This window comes from Leopardus geoffroyi, chromosome C3, assembly GCF_018350155.1.
Source record: "Leopardus geoffroyi isolate Oge1 chromosome C3, O.geoffroyi_Oge1_pat1.0, whole genome shotgun sequence".
In the NCBI taxonomy this organism is placed as follows: Eukaryota; Metazoa; Chordata; class Mammalia; order Carnivora; family Felidae; genus Leopardus; species Leopardus geoffroyi.
The window spans coordinates 112799673-112815683 of NC_059338.1; the positions used below are offsets into that span (position 1 = coordinate 112799673).

At 37.5% G+C, this 16011-nt stretch overlaps 1 protein-coding gene across 3 annotated transcripts in view; it reads left to right on the forward strand.

The window, feature by feature from the left end:
- RAD54B (RAD54 homolog B) overlaps positions 1 to 16011 on the forward strand; it is a 103775-nt gene that overhangs the window by 22185 nt on the left and 65579 nt on the right. The gene's annotated exons all lie outside the window — the stretch shown is intronic.

The following is a 16011-nucleotide window of genomic DNA, read 5'->3' on the forward strand; positions in this document are numbered from 1 at the left end:
TACTTTGAGAGAGAATGAGCACAAGTGGGGGAGGAGCAGAGGGGAGAGAGAGAATCCCAAGCAGGCTCCACGCCATCAGTGCACAACTTGATGTGGGGCTTGAATTCACAAACCCGTGAGATCAAGAGTCGGATGCCCAACTGACTCTGTTACCCAGGCACCCCTGTTGCACCCCTGTTGTTCAGGTTTTAAATCAAATAGTATGAATTCAAAAACAATTTATGACTGAATGAAAGGATCTTAGAAAACTTGTAGTTAAGTCCTTTGGGTAAGTCTTTTGGCTTTGAAATGCTTCAGAGAAGTCCAGTAGTCAAGAAGAAGCTACTGGAACATTATAGTTTTCAGGGTTTGGTGATATTTGAGAGAACAGTTCCAAAAAGTGGAACAAAAGTCATATTGTAGTAGGTGACTAATGAGTGGAAACAGGCAAATGAAGTTAATATAAGTAAATGAAGTATGTAAAGATAAATTTGGTTGTGAAGGGAAGGAATAGTATCCTGAGAGAGAGCAGGGTACCAGGAGGTGGTAGTTGTTGTTTTTTGTTGTTGTTGTTTTTGAGATTTTATGTTTTAAGTAATCTCTACATCCAACATGGGGCTTGAATCCACAACCCCGAGATCCAAAGTTGCACGCTTGGGTCCCCTGGGTGGCTCAGTTGGTTAAGTGTCCGACTCTCGGTTTTGGCTCAGTTCATGATCTCATGTTTTTTTTTTTTAGTTCCAACCCCGTGTTGGGCTCTGCACTGACAGTGTGGAGCCTGCTTGGGCTTGTCTCTCTCCCTCTCTCTCCCTCTCTCTCTGACCCTCCCCTGCTCACGCTGTCTCTGTCTCTCTCAGAATAAATAAACTTAAAAAAAGTTGCACTCTCTACTGACTGAGCCAATCTTGTTTAGAAGTAGTATGGTATAGGCTGTCAGGAATGAGGTAGTGAAGAGGGGAAGATTAAGGATATAAAAAGGGAGTGATAAAATCTTTCTCTGGTATAGATATTAGATAAGTATTTTTCAATTGGGTTTGAAGTCCCTGGAGATGGTTGGGTGTATTCTCAGGTGTTTATAAATTCTTAGAGAAGCTTAGAATTTTGTATTTTCTTTTAACTGATGTGAATAAATGCATGTAAGCATATGCTGGATCTTTTAGATGGCCACCTTATATAATTATTATAAGTTTTCATGTCTTCAAATGAGAAGAGGGCTGAACAGAATGTGTTAGTGGTCTACTCCTACCAAATGCAGTTTTTATATATTCACTTAAGATGGTCTAACAATTGACCCATTGTATATCTTGTTGAAAAGAAAACTTGTTGAAAATAACCTGTGCCAAATCTGTTGGTATTATATTTATGTCATGAATAACGGTTTAATTTCAGTAAGGTATCACTATCATATTAAATTAATGTGATTTTTAATTTTATTGGTTTTATAGTTAGTTTCTAAATGTTTAATTTTTTATTGTAATAAAATATGCATAACATAGAATTCACCATTTTAACTATTTAAAGTGTACAACTGAGTGGCATTTAGCATATTTACAATGTTTTGCAACAGTCACCACTATCTAATTCCAGTTTCATGATGCTAAAAGAAAACTCAGACCAATTAAGCAATCAGTTCTCCACTCCCCACTTATACATAGCCCCTGGCAACCACCAGTCTGCTTCCTGTCTCTATGGATTTGCCTGTTTTGGATATTTCATATGAATAGAATTATAAAATGTAGTTCTTCATGACTTAAAACAACAAGTAATGCATCACATGGTAAGGAATTTAGAAGGCGTGAAGAATATAATAAAAAAAACTCCCTTCCCTCATCCGTAGCCATCTAGTTCTCTAGAGGCAAACTAGTTTTCAATTTTAGGGTATCTTTTTGGAGATATTCTATACATTTTGAATCATATTTGTGTGTATATATTCTCCCCATACAAATGATTGTTCACTTGCTGCAATATTCTATACATTGCATTTTTACTGTAACAGTATATCTTAGAAATCTTTTTGTCAGCACATTTAGAACTACCTTGGGGCGCCTGGGTGGCGCAGTCGGTTAAGCGTCCGACTTCAGCCAGGTCACGATCTCGCGGTCCGTGGGTTCGAGCCCCGCGTCAGGCTCTGGGCTGATGGCTCAGAGCCTGGAGTCTGTTTCCGATTCTGTGTCTCCCTCTCTCTCTGCCCCTCCCCCATTCATGCTCTGTCTCTCTCTGTCCCAAAAATAAATAAACGTTGAAAAAAAAAAAAAAAAACTACCTCATGCTGTTTATTTTATTTTTTATTTATTTTTATTTTTCAAATATAATTTATTGTCAAGTTGGTTAACATACTGTGTATAGTGTGCTCTTGGTTTTGGGGGCAGATTCCCTTGATTCATTGCTTACATACAACAACCAGTGCTCATCCCAACAAGTGTCCTCCTCAATGCCCACCACCCATTTTCCCCTCTCCTACAATTCCTCTACCTTATGCTTTAAAAAAAATTTTTTTTAATGTTTATTTATTTTTGAGAGAGAGAGAGAGAGAGCCAGTGGGAGAGGGGCAGAGAGAGGGAGATGCAGAATCCAAAGCAAGCTCCAGGCTCTGAGCTGTCAGCACAGAGCCTGATGTCGGGCCTGAACCCCACAAACATGAGATCATGACCTGAGCCACCCAGGCACCCCTAAAAGTTACCAATATTTCATTGTATGGGTATGCCAAATATACTTAACTAGTGCTTTATTAAAGGATATTTATGTTATTTGAGGTCTTTTGTTGTTACAAGCAAAGCTACAACTAATGTCTGTATATTACATACATATGTGAGGATATGTCCATAAATATCCATTTATCCATAGGATAAATACCTTGGAGTAGGGTGCTGGTTTCAAGGTATGTGCATTAACATTTTGATGGATAATAGTCAATTACCCTCTGCAGAGGTTAGAAGTTTATCCTTCTACCAGCAATGAGCAATGCATGTATCATTTATTGTGATGCTTAATCTGTATGAGTATATACTTACACTTTTTGATATTTGATAATCTAATTGTTAAAAAATATTATTTTGTTGTGCCTTTTAAGTTAAACTTTTTAATGTTATATCTTGAGAATGTTCCCTACTTTGCTCCTGAGGATAAGATCCCCTTGCTAAACAACCCTCCTTATTAGATAGATCAGGTACAGTTTCTGCTTACCTGTGAATAGCAGCTTTCATTTCCCTCCTGGCTGCAGAATTATTTAAATAAGCCTGTAGGAGCTGGGGACACCTCACCCTCTTGGTACTGCAAAGCCTGCCTCCCACACCCCTAGTAGTTCACTGTGTTCTGGAGGGCAACCCCTGTGTGGCCCTACATGAATATGGCAGTCTTCCTCCCCGACACTGTGAGTATATGTGACTACTGTTTTTTGTACCTGTTCAGTGTCAGGTGTTATTTGTTTGGCCATCCCTATAACCCTAGAACAGGAATCCTTTCCTCACCAATTAGATAAATAGAGGCAGTTAAAACAAGGAGACGTGTTTTTCTAAGGAGCTTTACTCAGTTTCTCCGAGTCTTACAACTCTTGCCATCCCTCCTCCCAGGGCTAAAAATTACTGGTGTATAAACTTTGTGGGATGTATTTACTAAGCTCTTTTGGAAAGTTTCTTCATTGCCTAGCATATTAAGCATGTTAAGTTTGGGCTAAATTTCCTCAGTTACTTGGATTGGGTACAAAATGGAAGTATTCCTGTTTGAACAGAGCTTTAAACTGGGAATTTGCTTTATGCTTTTGGAGGACTGATGTAGAATAATTGAAATAATGGTGTTCAGTGTCTAGTTTTGGGGGAATGAATTGTGTGTATTCATATGTTGGCTCTTCTTTGAAGTCTCATTTAAAAACAAAATGTGAAGTGGTGATTTAAGCAAGATAAAATAGGCAAATGGGATAAGCACAATGGAAAGAAAGATAACAGTTCTTTAGATACCAGTTGATACGCTTTTAAGTTTATGTATTAATAAAAATACTGGCTTATATAATTGAATTTTATTGGCATGTGTAGCTAGAAATTGTGGGCTTCAGGGTTGACTGGTCTAGCAGTTTAAAGGATGTCATCATGAGCCCAGTTCTTTCTCTTTTTCTCATCTGTCATCCACAGGATTGGCTTCACTGTTAAACTGGTTCCCTTCATGTTAAGTAATAGATTTCAGCAATCATTGGGGCCATATACTTCTTTTTTTCTCATTTATCTGTTGGCAGGCAGATGTGCCCTACTCATAATCATTAAATAACTTTTCTTAACTTCATGCTGATATTGTGCCACTTTATTGTGACCAGAGGGATTCCTAACTTTAGACCTATATTACCACTGTAAGGAAGATTTACTGGTTTCTGAGAATCATCAATGTACCAGTCAGATACACATTCTTCATTTCTGTCCTTGGGAGTGAGAGCTATCTCATCTTAATTTCCTGGCTGCTGCACAATGGAGGAGGAATGGAATGGATGTTAGATACCTCCAATATCCATAATGTTAACTATACTGATAAGCGATTAGTTGAAAAAATGGCTAAAGTAAATATGAGTAGTTTAGCAACATTTTTAGTATATAAAATTTAACTGAAGGCTAAGTTTCTGCCAACCAGCTTCTGGGACAGAGGCTCCTTTAGTTCAAAAAATACATTTTTTAAAGATTTTACTAAAAATTTTTTAAGGTTATTTGTTCTGAGTGAGAGAGAATGAGTGGGAGAGGGGCGGAGAGAGAGAGAGAGAGAGAGAGAGAGAGAGAGAGAGAGAGAGAATCCCAAGCAGGCTCCATGCTGTCAGTGCAGAGCCTGATGCAGGGCTCGATCCCTTGAATCGTGACATCATGAGCTGAACTGAAATCAAGGAATGGGATGCTTAACTGACTGAGTAACCCAAGCGCCCCTAAAGATTTTATTTTTAAGAAGTCTCCACACCCAGTGTGGGGTTCGAACTCACAACTCCGATTTTAAGAATCACATGCTCTACCAACTGAGCCATGCGCCCCTAGTTCAAAATATTTTTTATCCCAAGAATAAGATGTGGCCAGACAGGGAGGTATTCTGTGAAGATGAATGTAAATCTAGATTATATAGAGTAGGTCTGTGATTCATGTAGCATGGTTGTGGTAAAATCTATAATTTGACTCTGTGAGATAATATAAAGTATATTTATTGGCCTCTGACCCTGGTTGCTGGCATAGAGCTCCTAAAACTCTTCTAATTTCCTCATTAATGACAATATTAAGAACATTTTCTCATTCTAGTATTTGGTCTTTGACCCTGGTTCCTGACATAGAGTTCCTAAATCCTTTGGAATTTCCTGGGTGATAGTACTGTCTTTTATTCTAATGAGGTGATTCTTGGTGGGCTCCAAAATGGGGGCTGGTTTTCAGGAAGACCAGTCCATGATTACAGGCTGGGAATTTTCAGCTCCACTTCCATTCTTCTTCACACATGGGAAGAGAGTTAGAAATGGAGTTAAATAATACATCATGCCTGACATGAGGAAGTCTCTATAAATAGTATGAGGTTTGGAGAGCTTCTAGGTTGGTGAACATGTGGAGATGCTGGGAGACTGGCTGCCTGGATAGGGCATGGAAGCTCTGTGTCCTTTCCCACGTAACTTGCTCCATGCATTTCTTCCATCTGGATGTTCATCTGCATCCTTTGCCATATCTTTTTATGATAAGTTGGTAAATAGTAAGTAAACTGTTGTCTTGGGTTCTGTGAGCTCTTCTAGCAAATTACTTGAATCCCTGGGATTATGGGAACCTCACATTTATAGCCTGTTGGTCAGAAGCACGGATGCGATTCGCGTCTGAAGGGAGGTGGTAGGTTTGTGGGACTGATTCCTTAACCTGTGGGATCTGATGCTATCTGCAGGTAGATAGTGTTAAAATTGAGTTAAATTGTAGGACACCCAGGTGGTGTCACAGAATCACTTGGTGGGGAAAACCTCACATCTTACATCAGAAGTGTGAGTGTGGTGGTTGTCTGAGAGAAGGGTGTAACACAGGAAGAGGACTGAGTTTTTCTTCGTCAGACTCCTTCAGTTCTGTAAGGTTTGCTAAGATCCCTGAAGTCTAATTTTTGATTGTCTCAGGTGCTTAATATCATAGAATGTCATCACCAAAGCACAGCGATGAAGTATGAGATATAAATGCTATAGCAGAATGACTCTTAGGGTTTGCATTCACCCTCATTTTTACCCTATTTTTGTGGCAGATTTTGTGTTGTTTTTTTTTTTTGGTTTCGTCTTCCTTACATGTTATATTATGTTCTTATAAAATATTGAATATAATTTTATGTGCCTCCTCAGATTCTCTCAATACCACCTGGCTCCTAGACTGCTCTTCTGTCTCTATAGGCTGATCTGTTGCATAACCTGGGCAGCAGGGCCCTATTCCTTAGTGGCTACCTTCCAACCAGACTGACATTTTGGGAGTGTCTGTTCCTCCTGCCATTTCCAATCTTGGATGAAATACCATAGCACAGGGCTTAGTACCCTGCACATTTGTGGAGGCTGGATGACACAATCTGGAAGTAGAGTGAAGTTTACTGTGTGTGGGATCAACTTTGACTAATGGGAAATAGGAGACAGGAGAGAACCTTCCAGATATATTCCTCTTTTTCCTCTGTGGACCACTCTGAGGTATGTTCTTTTTTGTAGACTATTATCAGTAAATGTTCCAAGGAGGGTACCAAGTAAATGCATTTGCCAAGTGACCTACTGTATCTTTTCATAGCTTGTTGTAAAGTGCTAGTCACTGACTTTGCTTTACACAGTTCTTGCCTCAGCTCCCACCTCCTTTTTTTTTTATTAACCTTTGGTGTCCTGGGTAAGAAACTCCCAAATAAAGCCACCAGCACTCTAATCATTGCTTTAGGCTCTGGTTGCCAGAGAATTTGGGCTAAGACAGATTAATAAGGTATAATTTCTCACCTTTTTTTTTTTTTTTGACTATTCTAAGATGTAGAAATAATTTCAGTAGTCACAGTGCTTTTTTTGCTTAAAGTTCATGGAAAAAAAAATCACCCCTACTCCACAGTTATTTCTTATTGTTAAATTTAATAGCTGTAATTATCTACATTCTATTTTTAATGACTAAAGAGTTAAAATATATTAACTCATTTTTATTCTTAACGATAATTTTGGTAATTATTAAACATAAAGAAAAGTTGAAAGAATTGTACCCATGTACTGAGCACCCTTATACCCATTACCTGATTCTACAATTAAAGTTTTACTATATTTGCTTTATTACATACCCATCTATTCATTGGTCTTGTTCAAAAAAATTTTTTTTAGGAAGCTTATGCCCAACATGGGGCTTGAACTCACAACCCCAAATCAAGGGTCACATACTCTGTTGATTGCGCCAGCCAGGTACCCCAGTCTTTCTTACTTTTATTTATTTACTTTATTATTATTATTATTATTATCATTATTTTTAAATATTTATTTTTGAGTGAGAGACAGAGACAGAACGTGAGCAGGGGAGGGGCAGAGAGAGAGGGAGACACAGAATACCTAAGAACCCCAGGCTCTGAGCTGTCAGCATAGAGCCAGACATGGGACTCAAACCCACAAACCATGAGATCATGACCTGAGCCAAAGTTGGACACTCAACCGACTGAGCCACCCAGGCAGCCCAGTCTAGCTTACTTTTAAAAATTGATATAAAAAAACTTTTATTGTTGGGAGTATGGTTGATGTCATTAGTTATATTAGTTTCAGGTGTACAGCATAGTGATTTGACAAGCTGTACATTATTCAGTGCTCACCATGATAAAATGTAGTCACCATCTGTCACCATACAACATTATTACAATATTATTCACTATATTCCCAATGCCATATATTTTTATTTCCATGACCTATTTTATAACTTAAAGTTTATACTTCTTAATCCCCTTCACCTATTTTGCCCATTCCCCTACTCCCCTCCCCTCTGGCAACTACTAGTTTATTCTCAGTTTTCATGAGTCTGTTTCTGTTTTCTTTTGTTTGTTCATTTGTTTTTTAGATGCACATGGAAGTGAAATCATGGTTTTTGTTTTTGTCTGACTTATATTACTTAAGATGATACCCTTTGTGACCATCTATGTTGTTACAAATGGCAAGATCTCATTCTTTTTTTTTTATGGCTGAGTAATATTCTAGTGTGTGTGTGTGTGTGTGTGTGTGTGTGTGTGTGTGTGTACCACATATTCTGTATTCATACATCTATCAGTGGGCACTTAGGTTGCTTCTGTATCTTGGCTGTTGTAAATAATGCTGCAATAAACATGGTGCATATGTCTTGTTGAATTAATGTTTTTGTTTTCTTAGGGTAAATTTCTTGTAGTGGAATTACTGTATCATATGGTAATTCTATTTTTAATTTTTTGAGGAACCTCCATACTGTATTCCACATTGGTTGCACCAATTTACATTCTCACAACAGTGCATGAAAGTTTTTTTCTTTACATTCTTGCCAACACTTGTTATGTCTGTCTTTTTGATACCAACCATTCTGACTGGTGTGAGGCGATTTGCATTTCCCTAATGATTAGTGATATTGAGCATCTTTTCATGTGTCTATTGGTCATCTGGATGTCTTCTTTGGAGAAATGTCTATTCAGGTCCTCTGCCCACTTTAAATTGGGTTATTTGTGGGGTTTCTTTTTTGGTGTTAAGTTATATAAATTCTTTATATGTTTTGGATTTTAACCCATTATCAGGTGTATCATTTGCAAATATCTACTCCCAAAATGAATAGGGTTGCTTTTTGTTTTGTTCTGTGTTGAGGTTTCTTTGCAGTTTTTTTTTTTAAATTTTTAATGTTTTTTTTTTGTTTGTGGTTTTTTTTTTGTTTGTTTTTTTTTTGTTTTTTTTTTGTTTTTTTTGAGAGAGAGAGAGAGAGGCAGAGGCAGACACAGAATCTGAAGCAGGTTCCAGGCTCCGAGCTGTCAGCACAGAGCCTGGCACACAGCTCAAACTCACAAACTGCGAGATCATGACCTGAGCTGAAGTTGGACGCTTAGCTGACTGAGCCACCCAGTTGCCCCTGCAGTTTTCACTAGTATGCTTTGGAGATACTTGTTTGAATTTTAGAACATATAGAGGTACCTCATTCTTTTAATTGCTCTAGAGTAACAATGGTATGATTATATCATAGTTTATTTAGGATTTTTGTTAAAAACAATCCTGCAGTGTATATCATTGTGCATGTGGTCTTACGAACTTATGCAAATAGTAGTCAGATCATAATGTGTTTGCATTACTTTTTTTAATTATTATTTTTGCATTACATTTTAATATGGTCTGCCAAACTGCCTTCCAAAATGACTCTGCCATCATTAGCATATGAGAGAATTTATTTCCCCATCTTTTTTTTTTTTTAAGTTTTTTTTTAACATTTATTCATTTTTTGATAGAGACAGTGAGTGGGGGACGGGCAGAGAGAGAGGGAGACAGAATCGGAAGCAGTCTCCAGACTCAACTGACAGCACAGAGCCCAACGCGGGGCTTGAACTTACGGACCGTGAGATCATGACCTGAGCTGAAGTCTGACGCTTAACCGACTAAGCCACCCAGGCGCCCCCTCCCCATCTTTTTTAACGCATCCTGCTAAATTAAACCTTTTTAACTTTAAAAAAAATTTTTTTTTTTTTTTACATATATTTTTGAGAGACAGAGCACAAGTGGGGAAGGGCAGAGAGAGAAGGAGACAGAATCCAAAGCAGGCTCCCAGCTCCGAGCTGTCAGCACAGAGCCCGATGCGGGGCTCAAACTCACAAACCGTGAGATCATGACCTGAGCCAAAGTCGGACGCTCAATCGACTGAGCCACCCAGGCGCCCCTAACTTTTTTTAACTTTTGCCAGTTGAATTGGTAAAATCTACTGTGATCTTTTCATTTCTATCTCCCTAATTACTTGTGAGGTCAAGTTCTATATGTTGGATGTTCTTTTATTCTTTAAATTTTTTTCTATTCTACATCCAGTATTCTATAGCATTGTTTTTCTTAGTTTGTAAGAGTTACTTACAATTTGATTTTGGTTATATAAGTGATACATGAACATATTTTTATACATTTTCTAATAATACGGTTAAATTAATAGTTCTTTACTATTCTCCATTTCAGTCTCCTTCCAGTAATAGTTACTGTCAATAATTTGATGGCTATCCTTGTAGACCATCGTGTCAATAGAAATATAATACAAATCCTGTACGTAGATTATAAAATTTTCTAGTAGCCACATTAAGAAAAAGTAAAAAGCAGATGAAATTAATATTTATGATGCATTTTATTTAACCCAAAATTTATATCATCTCAACATGTAATTAATATGTTATTATTTGTACTAAGTCTTAAAAAGTTGGTATATATTTTACATTTACATCTCAGTTTGGATGGTGAATTTTTATTGTGAATTCTTGATCATTATTTAGATTGCATAGTACAATTGAAAAAAACAGATTTGTATACCCAAGTTCTAAACATAGTTAAAAGTTGTTTACTATCTGAATTGAGTTTTTAAAAATTTTGTTTATATTCATATCTAGATCTGCAAAACTAATTCCATCTGTTTTAGAAGAATTGATTTGACTGGGAATTAAAAGTATCAGTTTCAGGGCACCTGGGTGGCTCAGTCAGTTGAGCGTCCGACTTCAGCTCAGGTCGTGATCTCACAGCTCGTGCATTTGAGCCCCACGTTGGACTCTGTGCTGACAGCTCAGAGCCTGGAGCCTGTTAGGGATTCTATGTCTCTCTCTCTGTCTCTCTCTGCCCCTCCCCTGCTCATGTTCTGTGTCTCTCTCCTTCAAAAATAAATAAACATTAAAAAAAAAAACCACATCAGTTTCAAAAGTATGTCAAAGTTAAGTAAATTTACTATGTCACATTTTCAATGTTAATATTATTAACATTGATTTCACACGGTCATTGTGTAAATTAAAAGGCAGCTCTAAATTTATGAATATCAACAAAATATTTTTTATTTTTGGAGAGAGAGCCTGAGCGGGGAGAGGAGCAGAGGGAGGGAGGGAGGGAGGGAGGGAGGGAGAGAGAGAGAGAGAGAGAGAGAGAATCTTTTTTTTTTTTTTTTTTTTAATTTTAATGTTTATTTATTTTTGAGACAGAGAGAGACAGAGCATGAGCAGGGGAGGGGCAGAGAGAGAGGGAGACACAGAATCTGAAGCAGGCTCCAGGCTCTGAGCTGTCAGCACAGAGCCCGACGCGGGGCTCGAACTCACGGACCGTGAGATCATGACCTGAGCCGAAGTCAGACGCTCAACCGACTGAGCCACCCAGGTGCCCTGAGAGAGGTAGAATCTTAAGCAGGCTCCAGGCTCAGTGCAGAGCCCACACAGGGCTTGAACTCATGATTGTGAGATTAAGACCTAAACTGAGATCCAGTCGGATGCTTAACTGACTGAGCTACCCTGGCGCCCCAACAAAGTATTTTTCAAAAATTTTATAGCTTTTGCATGCAATTTGCATATCACTCTGAATTGCAATTAAAGTTTTCCATTGATTCATGTTGGAAAAATGTGTATGTCACTTACTGATTTGTATCATTATGAAAATTTTCACTTAAAAAAATTTTTTTTAACGTTTATTTATTTTTGAGACAGAGAGAGACAGAGCATGAACGGGGGAGGGTCAGAGAGAGAGAGGGAGACACAGAATCCGAAACAGGCTCCGGGCTCTCAGCTGTCAGCACAGAGCCCAACGCTGGGCTCAAACTCACGGACCGCGAGATCATGACCTGAGCCGAAGTCGGCTGCCCAACCGACTGAGCCACCCAGGCACCCCGAAAATTTTCACTTTAAACATAATTCTCTTACCAGCTAACCAGGTCACAGATACTTTTTTGTCAGAGCTTCAAATTTAGCTCATTCATATATAACTGTGATATTGGTAAGAAAATGTAAAGTATCATTTTTGATTATTGAATGTTTGGCAAGCATTCCTTTTGTTTCAAACAAATGTTGAATTGGAGTTCACAGTACTATAATTCTTTACAAAACTTTGTGACTCAACCAGTGAGCACTGGTGAAGAACAAAAAAACATCACTAAATGAAATGTGTTCTGTTTCTTTTTCTATAAACTGGCAGTGGTCATAGCAGTTGCATACATATTCCAAATGATTTTAACAACTATATTCAAGATAGTTTCCTTAGAGTCTACTTATGAAAATCAAGCACAAAATTTTTTTTTTTTAATTTTTTTTTTCAACGTTTATTTATTTTTGGGACAGAGAGAGACAGAGCATGAACGGGGGAGGGGCAGAGAGAGAGGGAGACACAGAATCGGAAACAGGCTCCAGGCTCTGAGCCATCAGCCCAGAGCCCGACACGGGGCTCGAACTCACGGACCGCGAGATCGTGACCTGGCTGAAGTCGGACGCTTAACCGACTGCGCCACCCAGGCGCCCCTCAAGCACAAAATTTTTATAGTATATCTGGAACAAAGTAATAAGTAAAACATTCATTAGTTTATTTATCTGTCATTAATTAATTATCTTTTAAAGTAAACTGTACACCCAACACGGGGCTTGAACTTACGACCCCAGGATCAAGAGTTGCATGCTCTATTGACTGAGCCAGCCAGACACCCCAAAACATTAGTTTTTTGTTTTAAAATTTCAGTAAATCAGTTTCAAGCTAACCTAAGAGAGCAATGATCGGTTGTGATGGAACTTTTTTTTTCCATTTCTCACTGAAATTCTTTTTACAGATATAGAAGATACACAAATATCTATGCCATGAATATTTGGTCATGAATTGATAGCATTTCTTATCAGTTTGGAAGTCCTTTGAGATAAGATGTGACCCAAATATTCATAGTAAAGTTTATCTTTTAATTGTACAACTCATTTAAATCTAAAGAAAAGTATTTGTATTTTAAAAATACTGAATCATTGAATCAGTGTGTTAGGTCTTGTATTCTGTAGACAATTGTTGTTTGCTTAATTAATCCTTTTAAAAGTATGTATTGTTTTTTGTTTTTTGTTTTTTTTGGTAATCTCTGCACTCAACATGGGGCTTGAGCTCATGACCCCAAGATCAAAAGTTGCATGCTCTTCTGACTGAGCCAGTCAGACACCCCTAAAAATATCTTTAAAAAAATTTTCCCGTAATGTTCTAAACAAAATTTCCATACCTGAAATAAAGTTTTTTTCACCAGCTCTTCATCTAGAAATGGTTTTCCTTTTTTGTGCAAGAAACCAAGCCATTTTATGGCTGGCCAAAGTGACAAGCTCACACCTTGTTATATATTATTTAAAAATGTTTCTGGATATTTAATCCTTTTTTTAGATGATTAAACTCATTTTTGTTTGTTGAGAGGAAATTTCTTGTTAGATTTACTATGTATTTGTTGACAGTGTCACATAGTATTGTCTGGTTTATAATCTAAAATATTTTTACACAATGAACAGCTTATTTCTGTTCTCTTGTATCAAATTGTATTTAGTGTTCATTGTGAAATTTGTGATGTGCCTTAGTCCAGTCTTTATTCTTCATTGTTCCAGTGAGAGTACTAGCTTCTGCATGTCCACTTGATTCTGCATCAGTAGTGTATTTTCTTTTTATATTAAAAAATTTATCCATTCTTGGGGCACCTGGGTGGCTCAGTTGGTTCAGCGTCTGGCTTCAACTCAGGTCATGATCTCATGGTTTGTGGGTTCAAGCCCTGCACCGGGCTCTGTGCTGACAGCTCAGAGCCTGGAGCCTGTTTTGGATTCTGTGTCTCCCTCTCTCTCTGCTCCTCCCCTGCTTGTGCTCTGTCTGTTTCTGTCTCTCAAAAATAAATAAACATTAAAAAAAAAAAATTTTGTCCATTCTTAAATGTTTTGGCTAGAAAAAGAGTTTAATTATAATGCAATTAAAACTGTAATAAATATTTCAGAACAGTAATCAATTACAGTTACACAGGATATCACTGTAATTTGTACTGTCTGCATAAAATATTCAAACAAGTCCATTAAATGTTACATCAGTGCGTAGAAAAATCATTCAAACGTAATCAATTTGTTAAGATTGAATACACTGGTGGAAGGGCCCTGGGTGGCTCAGTTGATAGAGCATGCGACTCTTGACCCTCAGGTTTGTGAGTTTAAGCCCTTTATTAGGTGTAGAGATGACTTTAAAAAGAAAAAAAAAGAAACATTGTCTACACTGGTGATGTGATTATGTGTAATGTCAAAGAAAAATTGTATTGGAAAAGTAAAATAAGCAAGAAGACTTTACTCAAAACTATTGCAGTAGAGGGTAGAGATTGAATTGAACTCCCAACACAACAGGGATTTATAGCCAAGGGGCAGGATATAGAAGTGAGTGAATGAAAAATTACTGAGAGGAACTTGGTTAGGATCGGGGTGAAGGTATGAAGAATTTGGTTAGGTATCAAGAGTGGAGAGATTCTTGCCAAATCTGGGCCTGGCAGGCTGCCAAGGCCAAAGCATAGTTGAGAAGAGGGCTCAGAGGAGCCTGACTAAAGTTTGGTCAAGGGGGTTGTTCTTATCAGTAATGTTAGAAATAGTAGTATATGGGATCAAAATGTTATGTAAAATGTAATCCTACCAAAACAGTAAAGTTGTATTTCATGGAAAAATAGGTTTCTTCAATTTAAATTTTTTAACTTTAAAATTCAATAAAATTTAAAATTCACTTTCTCGGTTCCATTAACAACATTTAAAATGCTCAGTAGCCACACATGATTCATGGCTACTGCTAAATAATCAGGCCAAGTAAGTTTGAAGATCTAATTGGTTTTATTAAAGAATTCATGCATTGGGCCCCACCTCCTCTAGCTAGTAGAGAGGCACTCCAAAGAGTTGTATAAAATGAAAGGTTTTTATGGAAGGAAGGAAGGAGGGTTAAGAAAGTTATTAGCGAAAGAAAAGGATTGACAAGGTTGTTTTCTAGGGGAGGGGTCTTACCATGCAGAGTACCTCATCTTTCTTTGAGGGAGAGAGGACCCAGATGACAGAGTCATTGGCACTGGTGGAAAGAAAAATTTCCTGACTGACTGGTTAAGGCCACATTTCTGGGGGGAGGTTGAAACTCAGTTAAGTTTGGGTATTAAGCCCCAGTTTGGGAACTCAGTCAAAGTGATACCATTAGGGCCTGTGGTTTTCTTTTCTTAACATTACTGTATTGGACAGTGGAGTTCTAGACCTTTTGGGAGTACATTTTCATACATGTGTTTATGCCTGCCTACATATTTTGTTCCTGTGTATATTTTTTCTGTATCTACAGTTATTTAGCTTTGGTTGTTTTGGTAAACATAATGGGATTATATAGTATGTATTTTCTTTTACTTGCTCATTTCACCTACCATATATCTTGGAGCTTATTCTGTGTCAATACATAAAAATCTGCCTCTTTTATTTTAGTGCTGCCTAGAGTTATGGATGTGTTCTAGTGATTAAAAAAAATTTTTTTTTTAATTTTATTTATTTTGAGAGAGAGGTGGGTGGGGAGGAGCAGAGAGAGAATTCCAGGTAGGCTCCATGCTGTCAGGCACAGACCCTAATGTGGGGTCTAAACGCACGAACTGCAAGATCATGACCTGAGCCTAAATCAAGAGTTGGATGCTTTCCCAACTATGCCACCAGGCGCCCCTATTCTAGTGATTTTAATTGTCCCCACCTGAAATGCCCTTAGATTGCTTCCAACAGTATACTATTACAGGGAATGGTTTATTCTTCCCTGTATTTGAATATTTTTTCTAAGTTAGATTCTGAGAAGTAAGATTACTGCAATTTTAGAAGGTTTTGCACATGTGAAATAGTAATACTCTCACACCGCCATCCAGAATGCTGTTTTACACTCCCATGATAGTACCAAAGAGAACCCTTTGCCCTGCACCATCGTCTACTTGACATTTTCAATCTTTAAGAATTTTGCCAGTCTTGTGGATGAAAATTATTTTTAGTATACATTTTTTGAAATAATTTTATGAGATTTATTGATTTTTCATATTTTTATTAGTATTTCATTTTTTATTAAAAATTTTTAATGTTTGTTTATTTTTGAGAGAGTAT